The sequence below is a fragment of the Ananas comosus genome, linkage group 20 (genome assembly GCF_001540865.1).
Source record: "Ananas comosus cultivar F153 linkage group 20, ASM154086v1, whole genome shotgun sequence".
Lineage (NCBI taxonomy): Eukaryota > Viridiplantae > Streptophyta > Magnoliopsida > Poales > Bromeliaceae > Ananas > Ananas comosus.
The window spans coordinates 5,592,681-5,604,634 of NC_033640.1; positions in this window are offsets into that span (position 1 = coordinate 5,592,681).

An 11,954-nucleotide genomic window follows, 5' to 3' on the forward strand; every position below is an offset into this window, starting at 1 on the left:
CATACTTGTGGCATAGTAGAGTAGCATTTTAATATTATGCCTTATTTACCGCAGTTAATTTATGTTATCCTTATCTGCTCTCTTTGGGGCCTAGTGGTGCAGTTGGTGCAGGTCAGTAATTGCCCACTGGGAACAATAAATTATAGTTCTCATGCTCCCCTATTTTATGTTTTCTTTCAGAGCCTTCCACTCCGGGAGGGGCTAGGGATCGCGGGAAAGGTTTCGCCTCGAGCTAGCTATCGAGGGATTTGGCGATAGGTGGTCCACCTCTCTTTTGTTTTCTGTTGGAGAGGTTGTGAGAGTTTTGTACCTTATTATAGAGACCACCCTACTTTTGTATCTGGAGACTTATGATGTATTAGTTTCTTTATATTCTAGTGGTTTAGTCTTTTTTTCTTTCCTTTTTATTTCAACTTGTTGATAGAACTTAGCTGCATATTTGCTCTGATATCATTAGTTATTGTTTATTTTATCTTTCATACGACTTTGTTGCAGACGCCTTATATGTGCAGGCATATGGCGGGTCTGGGCACGCACCGTGCAGAGCCTATGCCGGGTCCCGGGGCGTGACAGCAAATATGTTAGTCCAACAAATATCCATGGATATATAACTCATGCAGCTAACAGTTATCATGTTCATGCCTCACAATATGCAATATGCAAATCATGCAAGTAGTTCACTTGATTCTATTCTTTACCATTTGTCATTCTTTATTTTTATTCGTTCTTAATTACTAGCCATTTTTTATCACTAGCCATTCTCTAACACTAGCCATTTCTTATTATTAGCCGTTCTTGATTCTTAGCCATTCTTTATTATTAGCCACACTATACTCATTTATCATTTTTTCCTAAAGTTTCTTTACCTTAGCCAACTATGCCACTCGACTCGGTCTTGAGTTAATCATCTGCGGATAATTCGTGCTCTGTCCGGCTCGAGGTGAAGGAACTCTCATATGCACCTCAGCCTTCAATCCAAGAACCACATCGCCCAACGGGTCGCCCAAAGCTGCGTACACCCGTGGTCAAGGATCCCCTGGTTGGAGAGGAACATGCCGTATACACCCGCAGCCGAGATCCCCGATAGGGAGAGGAACATGCCATATACTCCATAGCGCTCATGGTTCTTGCTCAATTACAATTCTCGAAGTTCTTTCGGTGGGAGAGGAACATGCCACATACACCCGTGGCCAAGAACTATCGAGCTCACATCACTACAATAAAAACGGTCTATAGCGATACTTTTAAATGTAGGTACATGTCAAAAAAGTGCTGCTAGCTAAAATTACCGACACTTTTAAAAAGTGTTGCTATATGTGGGGTCGCTAGGTATACAGTGACAGTTAAAGAGTGTTGCTATAACCTAAAAGAGTGCTGCTAATTTACCAACACTTATTTAAGCATTTAGCAACCGCCGAAACTCTATCTCGTTGGCTGCAGTGGCGGAGGAGGACGACAGGAAAGGCTCTTCGTCTAGAATTTCAGTGGATTGAGTGAAGAGAGAAGAAAATATGGTAATTAATTTTTCTTTTTTTTTTTTCTTTTCTGTTTGTAATCGGGTCAAATGAATTGGATGTGGTGGGTTGAATAGAGTAATCTTTTATTTTTGGTTGAATTGGGCTTTATATTTAGGTATAAATAGATGTTTTTTTAAGTTTTAGTATAAATGGAACACTTACTCAAAAGTGTCCCAAACATGTGTCCCTATAACCTAATTCTGTTGTATGCATGCTGCACTAGCAGCCGCTGCACTCGCAGCCGGGATTCCGGAATCCACTTTCCTTAGCTCAAGGGTTGGTCTCACCCTATAATGTCGACCTATCTAGGTCCAAATCATTACTCAACGTAAGTTTACTACCTTAGATCCAATGTCACTATGTTCATAGCCTAGGTTCTATAACACTAGGTTCGACATTCTTTACTACCTAGGTTCATTTGACTCTAGGTTCAATGCCACTCGTGTCATAACATAGGTTTACTTAATTCTATATTCATTGCCACTCATGATTCACCTATGTTCATTTACACTAGGTTTCAATACCATTCATTATACTTGCCACCCTAGTTATTCACACTTAGGATTCTTAATTGACATGCCACTCAATGTTCTTATTTTCCTAGTTATCCATAACTAGGATTCTTAGTTGACATGCCACTCAATATTCTTACTTTCCAATGTCGAGTTCTCTATCAACCTAGAGTTATCGGCCCAAGTTCGCTTTCATATAAATCTAGCATATCCTCACATTATGTCAACATACATGTGTTCTTTAGCATTTCCTACACATGCCTATGTTCTTATCAACATAATAATCAATATATATTTGGCATATAACTCATGTAGCATATATCTCATGCATCATCTACAATTCGGACTACCATTACATGCGCTCATTACTAGCACATATGTTATACATTCATTTTAGCATTTAGCCCATGCATTCACTTAGCATATACCTTATTTATTTACAATTAGCATCTACCTCAAGCATGCATTCTTTTAGCATATATCCCACATATTCTTTAGCATCTCTCGCATGCATTCTTTAGCATCTAGATCATACATTCGCTTAGCATATAGCTTATGCATTTACAATTAGAGTCTAACTCATGCATTCACTTTAACATTTAACTCATGCATCTAGCTCATGTTATTTAGCATCTAGCTCATGTTATTCATTTAGCATTTAGCTCTTACATTCACTTAGCATACATTCTATGCATTCTTTATTAGTCGCTACTTCGTGCATTCATATAGCATCGCATGGTAGGTAACAACATCAAGCATAATATGATTTCGACATTCATATTATCAAGTACAACCTACCAACTATACATGCATCAACAACATTCATACTTTACTTTGGCTTGGAAGTGACCTAATCACTTTGGTGAAGCACAACCCACCTCGAAGCGCTCTCCGATTGCTTGTCGACACTTGCAATCGGTCTCCGCGGCATACGTGATCCGGTTCAGCTGCAACTTGCAATTGATCGCCGAACGCCCAACAATCCGCAACGTAGGGTCATCAAGGACTCATCTCTAACATTCAATTAGAGGATTAAAGGGTTAAATGAGATCAAAACCCTCATTTACTCCAAAACCCCATTCTAAACCTAGTATGAACATATTCTCGGGTATTGTTTGGTTCGGGGATAAGCAAAAAGTGGATATTCCGGGGATAGGTATAAATTGAGGTATAAACGGGGATTAGATGAATTTTGCGTTTGGATGAAAATTGAGTATTCCTGAGAATAAGAAAAATAGCGTTTGGTTAGGTAAGATAGGATAAGAATTAAAGTGAGTATTTATAAATAAAAAATAATGATATTATTTTTTTCTTTATATTAGAATTTAAATTTTTATATTTTATATTTATATTTTAAAATTTAAAATATAAACTTTTAAAGTTTAAAAATTAAAATTAAAATTTAAAATTTTAAAATCTCAAATTTATAATTTTAAAAAATTAATTTTTTAAAGTTTGAACATTAAATTTAAGATGAAATTTTAATTTTAAAAATAACATATCAAATTCTAAATATAAAAAAAATTTAAATATCAAAATTTAAAATTTTAAATTAAACAATTTAAAATTTAAATTTTTAATTTTGTAATTTTAAAATTATAAATTTTAATTTTTGAATTTAGAAAATTTAAATTTTACTGGTGGAACAAGCAAGGTGATCCTAAAAATACTTTCTTTAAAATTCAAAAATTGAAATTAAACTCTTAAATTTTTAATTTCAAATTTTAAAATTTAAAATTTAAGATCAAATTTAAATTTTAAAATATAAATAACAAAATTTATATTAAAAAAATATAAAATATTATATTAAAATTTAAAATTTAAAATTTAAAACTATAAACTTGAATTTTGAAATTACCAATTATAAATTTTTAAAACTAAAATTAAAATTAAAATTAAAATTTTTAATTTTTAATTTTTTTTTAAAAAAATAGGGGTGGGAACAAGTTGTTCCCACCCTTAGATATAGTGTTTGGGGAACAAGGAGGGGATAACCCCTTATCCCCACCCTTGTTCCCCAGCCAAACAGGGCCCAAATAACCCAAAACTAATGGAGAAAACATGCTAGAAATATTCTATGAGCTATTAGAACACTAAGCATTAAGGATTACACCAAATCCCAAAAGCTTACCAAAATGCGAACGCCGAGACGGAAGCACGCCGCTCAAACGGCCGCACGAGGACCCGAACCGACGCCTCCAACGCATTCCCAAGCTTACTCTCCACCAACCCTCAAATTTTGGGATAGAGATATAGAGAGAGTAGGGAGATATCTAGGGAGAAAAAGGGTGGGTTTCTCTCTCCTCACCATGTGTGCGTGTGTGGTGTTGGTGGTGCTCGGCTGAGGGAGAAGAAGAAAGGGTAGCTCCTTTTTATAATCAACACCCCTCAAAACACTATTACAATTAGCAGTTTAGCTTTCAAAATCTGATACTTTTCGCCGGAGCCCTTCTGAATGTCCGTTTGCGCTCAAATTTGACAGTCAGGCTCGGTTTAACTTAATAAGAACAAAAAAATTTTAATCTTTCAGTTCCGACCATTTTTGCTCCCCGAAAGTTCTACCGAACTGAAATCTCTAGCAGATAGCAGTCGGATTTTATTTTTCACTTTCTGGATGTCGGAATGACATAAAATTTTAAATCTAGCCCCATAAAAATAATTCCGACATATTTCCAGATTTTCATAATTTTCTGACACAGTGAATTTTTTGCTAAAATATCAGCTCCGTTTCTCACAGAAAATTCTAAATATTCTGTTTTCGTTCCGATTTCAGCACAAGTCGTTTCCGACTTATGTTTTACTTCTTTAAGTCCAATAGAAATAGTATATCACACTATTTTTATTTATATTTACTTTTATAATAAAATTCGGTACATTACATTCTCCACCCTTTAAAAAGAGTTTCGTTCGCGAAACTCAAACCACGCCTTAATTTAACTCATCGAGCAATTGAGGGCACCAATGCACTTTTCCACTTCGGAATGGCCTCACGTTCATTGGAACGATTTAAAGGCCTGCTACGGAGGATACAAAATCAAATGCATACACGTTTGCAAGGCGCATCACATAAAATGTGTTACGGTCTCTATAACTCTCGGTGGCAGTGCAAGTCAAAACTGGATGACTCTACGCGCTCCAATACCACTCGCCACTCAGCACACAAGAAACTCTTCCTTGCATTTATCTTCCCTTCAGGGAATACATTCCGATTCGATCACCGTCATTGCTTAGAAGCAATATCACTGGTGCATCGCTCCATCGTGAGTGCTCCAATTCCGCACTGACCTTTAGCTCTAACGTGAGATGGCCTACCTCGGCACATCCCAATTCCAATCCTCAAACTCCACGTGGCTTGCCACTAGCTCAAGGTCTCACCAAGAGCACTTCATCTTTTGATACCATATGCCACGGTCAACATCAAACAATTTTCGCAACGAGCTCACACGAACACTCCGTTCGTGAATCCAAGCCAAGCTCCTCGACAAGGCTATTCGCCAAATCACTTACCTCAATTTCATAGGTGGCCCACAGACCACCAATGACACAAAGGCCTATCGCCTAACCTGTCTCAATACGCAGCGTCTTTCGCTCGCAAACGCAGACCCAATCATCATCGGGTGAAATTCTCACTTGGAAATTCGCACACACTCCGACCAGGAACAACCAAAATCCTAAACCGCATCAAATCCTTGGATTGGGTCACAACCGTACTAACGGTACACTATCAATCACACGATCTAGTATGTGGCATTTCACATACCTGGGTACCGGGCCGCTGTCACTCACAGCCGACTACACTTGTCCATATGGCTCCAGGCTCCACAGTCCACAAATGGTCCAGGCACGGATTGTCCTCAAGCAATACCCGCCGTCATCGTTCCACGTGACACGCTCTACGAGCAACATGTACCACTACCGGCTCCTAAGCACCTAGTGCGAGCCACCAGCCCTACGAGTGATCCAAGGCACGCTTCACACCTAGCAATGCTAAAGTACTACTGCCATTGCACTCACTCGGCTGAACCCAGTTCGCACTCCATGAGTAACTATACTCGAACGTCACACATCTCTATAGCGCTCTACACTAAGTCTAGCATTAGGCAATTATTGCCTAAGCACACCGACTACACAAGCACGACCCTCCTACTTTACATCGAGGTACTACCAGGCCCACGTGCTTGCACTTGGTTACTAACTAACTATTCCCTCAACAGTGATTCGCTTTCACTGTTCGATCTACCGGAGCAACATCTGGAACACTCGGACTACTCAAGTGTCCACAAGTGTCATGACTCAACTCTTGCAATCAATTACACACATTGCTCTGCGAGTTGGTCCATCGTCTCCATCTCTACTACGAGTCCCACTCTTTGTAATAAGACTCGCGCTCCTCCCGCACAATTGCACTGCCTTGTTCTATCCACAAGGCCCAATCCTCAAATCTCCAATCTCCACCAATCCACACTTGGAAAGTGCTCCTAGAGAGAGGGAGAAAAATGAGAGGGAGAAATGTTCCCACTACTGTGAATGAGAGAGAAGGGGTGTGGGGTCTTTTATAGACTACCACAATTGCAAATAAACCCTCCACACATTTTTATTTGTAGCAGACTTTACCTGCTGCTCGGGGCACTGCGTACCATTACGCGGGTGGCCGTCACCGGTACGCCCCTGTTCAACTGCCCAAACCCGAGAGTTGATGTTCTCGGGTGGCTGCGGGGTACCGGTACTACCTGATTTAGTCACCGGTTAACCAGCTCGACAGAGCCAAACCCGAGAGTTGCTACTCTCGAGTGCCTGCCTGGTACCGGTACTCTTCTAATGCTTCATCGGTTAACAATGCTCTAGAATGCAGCTTTGCATTGTTTCGACTCCAATTTGCGCCGAGCAATGCTAAAACCTTTCTAACTCACTCAGAACTCAACTTTAACCTTTCCAATATTGTTGGAATGTCAATTGGACTTTGTCCAACTATTTCTCTCGACGCACTTTGGTCAATTTGACCAAAAGTGGTTTAACACGACGAGAATTCATTAACTTCTTGAAGGTTATGAGGGCCGCCAAATCTCGCTCCCTCTGGCGCATGGCAACCTCCTGCTGTTGCTGTACCAAATTGGCTCGTTGCCTCGCCACTCCCATGAGAGTGGCCAATTACTCGCGAAGTCCCTAGTCTCCGTTCGTCTCGGATTGCTCAGGGACATCACTTGTCCCATCCTGCGCCGATCTAGATGAAGATCGCCTACGCGGTACCATCGTTCCCGAAACACAACAACTTGATCAATCCACGACCCTCTGGGTCGAGAACGAAACAATTAACACAGACTCAAATCGGGCGAAAGTCACGAAAGGGCGTCTATTCTAATCGCTCGGTTTCATGTTGTGCGCGCCGAACACGAACACCCTCGGTTGAGAATAAACCACACCTTGAGTCTACCTCTAACATCTGTTTTAGAGGTTTACAACACAACCCAATCCATTAACCTTTCGCCACAAGTCACAAGTCCTTGTCTCTCACGAGCCTTAACCTCTATGGTTTACTATCCTAGGGTCTCCTAGGTCCGTTTAAACCATTTCTATTATTCTCTTTTTATGTTCTTTTTATGCTCTGAAACCATCTTATCTGTCATGCCCCGAGCCCGCCTATTTGGTCAGTTCGGGCACGCCGATAGACCGCCGAACGGACAGGGTTTCCCCTGTACCGCTGACAAAGTCTCCCCTGTACCGCAGACAAAGTCTCCCCTGTACGTCCAAGGCATCACAATCCATACAATACGCGAGGTTCCAACCAGAAATAGTATACAAACAAAGATTGCATTAGGAAAGTATCAAAAACATAAACTCTATGCTATTACAAGCATTCAACTCACATACACTTTATATATTACATCTTTAATTCTTTTTAGCTTCCAAATACAATCAGACTTAACATAATTATTACAACTTGGTTCTTTTCATTTCTTTTACATTCCTAAGTAGCCGACTCGGGGTACTGCTATCTATGGTCTCGGTGGTAGGGTGCTAACTACGGAGCTACGCCCTTTCCTCGCGCCACCGCGCCGCTCGCGTGTGAACCTATAACCCCCAAAAACAACACAGGGTTGAGAACTATTGTCCATAGTTTCCAGTGGGTACGGCCACCCAAAGGAAGAGCTCGACCCACCAGGTCCAAAGGAGGCACTGCAAACAGGTTAGTCCAACAAATATCCATAAATATATAACTCATGCAGCTAACAGTTATCATGTTCATGCCTCACAATATGCAATATGCGAATCATGCAAGTAGTTCACTTGATTCTATTCATTCCCATTTGTCGTTCTTTATTTTTATTCGTTCTTGATTACTAGCCATCCTTTATCGCTAGCCATTCTCTAACGCTAGCCATTTCTTATTATTAGCCGTTCTTGATATTTTAACCATTCTTTATTATTAGCCACACTATGCTCATTTATCATTCTTTCCTAAGGTTACTTTACCTTAGCCAACTATGCCACTCGACTCGGTCTTGAGTCAATCATCTGCGGATAATCCGCGCTCTGTCCGGCTCGAGGTGAAGGAACTCTCATATGCACCTCAGCCTTCAATCCAAGAACTACATCACCCAACGGGTCGCCTAGAGCTGCGTACACCCATGGTCAAGGATCCCCCGGTGGGAGAGGAATATGCCGCCTATACCGGCAGCCGAGAACCCCAATAGAGAGAAGAACATGCCACATACACCCTAGCGCTCATGGTCCTTACTTAATCACAATTCTCAAAGTTCTTCCGGCAGGAGAGGAACATGCCACATACACCCGCGGCCAAGAACTATCGAGCTCACATGCTGCACTAGCAGCCGCTACACTCGCAGCTAAGATTCCGGAATCCACTTTACTTAGCTCAAAGGTTGGTCTCACCCTATAATGTCGACCTATCTAGGTCCAAGTCATTACTCAACCTATGTCCTTACTCAACTTGTCACATGTTGTCCACATTTTTGGGCACACACCAACGACTTGGTCTTGAGGTAGTGGCGTCGGGAGTGCCAGCAACACTTGCGGCGTTAGTTGTTCAACCGACCTTGTTGGAGAAGATTAAAGATCTACAGGCTTCCGATCCTTATCTCCAAAAGATGCGGGGTGAAGTTGAAAGCGGTAGTGCCGGTGATTTTGGCATTGGGACCGACGGCGCACTTCGATTCCGAAATCGTTAGTGTGTGCCCAAAAACGAGGACATTCGGAAGGCGATTATGCAAGAAGCGCACCAATCTCCTTATAGTATTCACTCGGTTGGCACTAAAATGTACCAAGATTTGAAAGCGGTTTATTGGTGGCCGGGCATGAAGAAAGATAATGGAGAATTTGTGGCGCAATGTCTTACGTGCCAACAAGTGAAGGCGGAGCGCCGGTTTCAGGCGGGAAAGTTGCAAAGCCTCTCTATACCCGTTTAGAAATGGGAGAATATCGCGATGGATTTCGTGACTGATTGCCTCGATCTTAAGGTGGACACGATGCAATTTGGGTGATAGTAGACCGGTTTACGAAGTCGGCGCATTTTCTACCGATTCATATTACGTGGTCGGGAGACAAGTTGGCTCAAGTATACCTAGATGAGGTTGTAAGACTTCATGGAGTTCCCGTGTCAATTGTATCGGATTGGGACCCGAGATTCACATCATATTTTTGGAGGAGCCTACAGGATGCGTTAGTCACATGGCTCGATTTTAGCACGACATTTCATCCTCAAAGTGACGGGCAGTCGGAGAGGACGATACAAATACTTGAGGATATGCTTCGAGCGTGTGTACTTGATTACAAGGGCGGATGGCACAATCATTTACCGATGGCGGAGTTCGCGTACAATAATAGTTATCAAGAGAGTATCGCGATGGCGCCATTCGAGGCCCTTTATGGAAAGATGTGTCGCTCTCCTATTCATTGGAGCGATGTAGGCGAGAGGGTGGCTCTTGACCCCGATGTGGTGCGGGAGGCGGAGGAGAAAGTTCGCCTTGCCCGCCAACGACTTGCTACAGCGCAATCTCGACATAAGAGTGTCACGCCCCGGGACCGGCGGAGGCCCTCCCGGTAGCGTGCCCAGACCCGCCATATGTCTACACATATAAGGCGTCGACAATAAAAGCGAAAGTAAAAGCAAGTAGTAGAACAAATAGAAGAAGTGAAATAACTAGCAACTAATGATATCAGAGCGAGTATAGTTCTAACATCTACACCAAAGTAAAGAAGTAAAGCTAGACAATAAAAGGAGTCATAAGAAATACAATATCTGTCTCAAAAGTACAAAAGTGGTGGTCTTTAGTACACTGGCAAAACTCTCAACCTCTCGCAACAAGAAATATAAATCGAGAGGTAGACCACCTAGCAACTCGTCCTCGAAGGAAGCTAGCTCGAAGCAACTCCCTTCCCGCGATCCCTGGCCTCACCCTGCGTGAAAGGCTCTGAAAAAAAACATCGAGAAAAAGAGGGCGTGAGAACTATAATTTATAGTTCCCAGTGGGCAATTACTGACCTCAGCTCAATGCACCACTAGGCCCCAAAAGAAAAGGGTAAGTACAGTAATAATAGCAATAATAACTGCGATATGAAAGCATAAGTAAAATGCTAAATTATTAAACTCAAGTATACACGATGTCATGGTGATGTACATCTACGATATCAAGATAGTATGTCATTAACCTTTATGAATATATTATGCATAAGTTCTGTCATGGCAACAAAGTATGCTTTAATGTAAAAGGAGGCTATCAAGTATACTACCTGTCTCAACACTATGTTAAAAGCATATAAATGTAATTCAACTACTAAACCTATCTAGTAGTGATTAACCATTCTCAACACCGTGTCGATTTCCATTTCCAATTAAGGACCTACCAAAGGTAGTCCAGCTTGTGCCGCCTAAGTGCCTGTGGTAGCCCAACATCCCTACTCTTGGAATGTGTCTGTCCTACTCGACCCCGTAGGCTTCTCAATACCGCACGAGCGAACATAAGTCGCGTAGGCTAACTCCGGAGTGCCGGCTTGTAGAGAGCGACCCTCACAAGAATGTGCGAATGAACACAAATGGCAAGCAAGCATAGTGCAAGTCTCAAGTATCCAACCCTCATGTCTCTAACATGGTATAGTCGCTAGCATCTCAAAGATCTAGTTCTAAGTCACAAATGAAGTTCCAACATTCTCTAGGTCTAGTGCCCCTTTATGACACTTAGACATTTAATGTTTAAGTATGTTCCACGTTCCTCAATGGCCCTATCCACTAGGTTCTCACATGTCCCGAGCTCAATGCCGCTTGATGACATTAGCTCTCTAGTTCACATACCTTCTAAATGACAATCTTGTCATCTTTCATGTCACAAGTAAACTCAAGTTTAAATGCATGAATCCAAACTCATTTATACTATAGAAGCATGAAACCAGGTCTCATAAAGAATGCTAAATACAACCAAAGATCTCCCAAGCAACTCTCTACTACATAGAGGTCCAAAATTTCATTATATATAACATATGCATTTTAAGCATTCTAAAAATCATAATAAATACATTTAGTATGAACATGCATGCTTTTTCAATTTACGGAACATATATAACCATATATGAGAATTTCTCATATGTAGGCTAGGTCAAACCCACCGAACCGTCGCGTAGGGTCTCGCTTCGCCGATCAAAGTTGTCCCCGAGTCTCAAAATACCCTAAAAGGATTGAGCGATAAGATACACGGGCATTACGACCATCTTATAAAATCAAACATTAACCTAGAAGCACAAAGGGCCAAAACTCACCTCAAGAGTAGAAATCCTCTCCTAAGCTCCAAAGGGGAGCTAGAATCCTTCCAATCCAAGCCCAAGGAAGGTTCTAAACCAACTAATTTAGGTCCAAAAGCCCTAGATCAAAAATGCCCAAATATGAGCCCTAAAACCTCATCTAGGGTTTCATTCC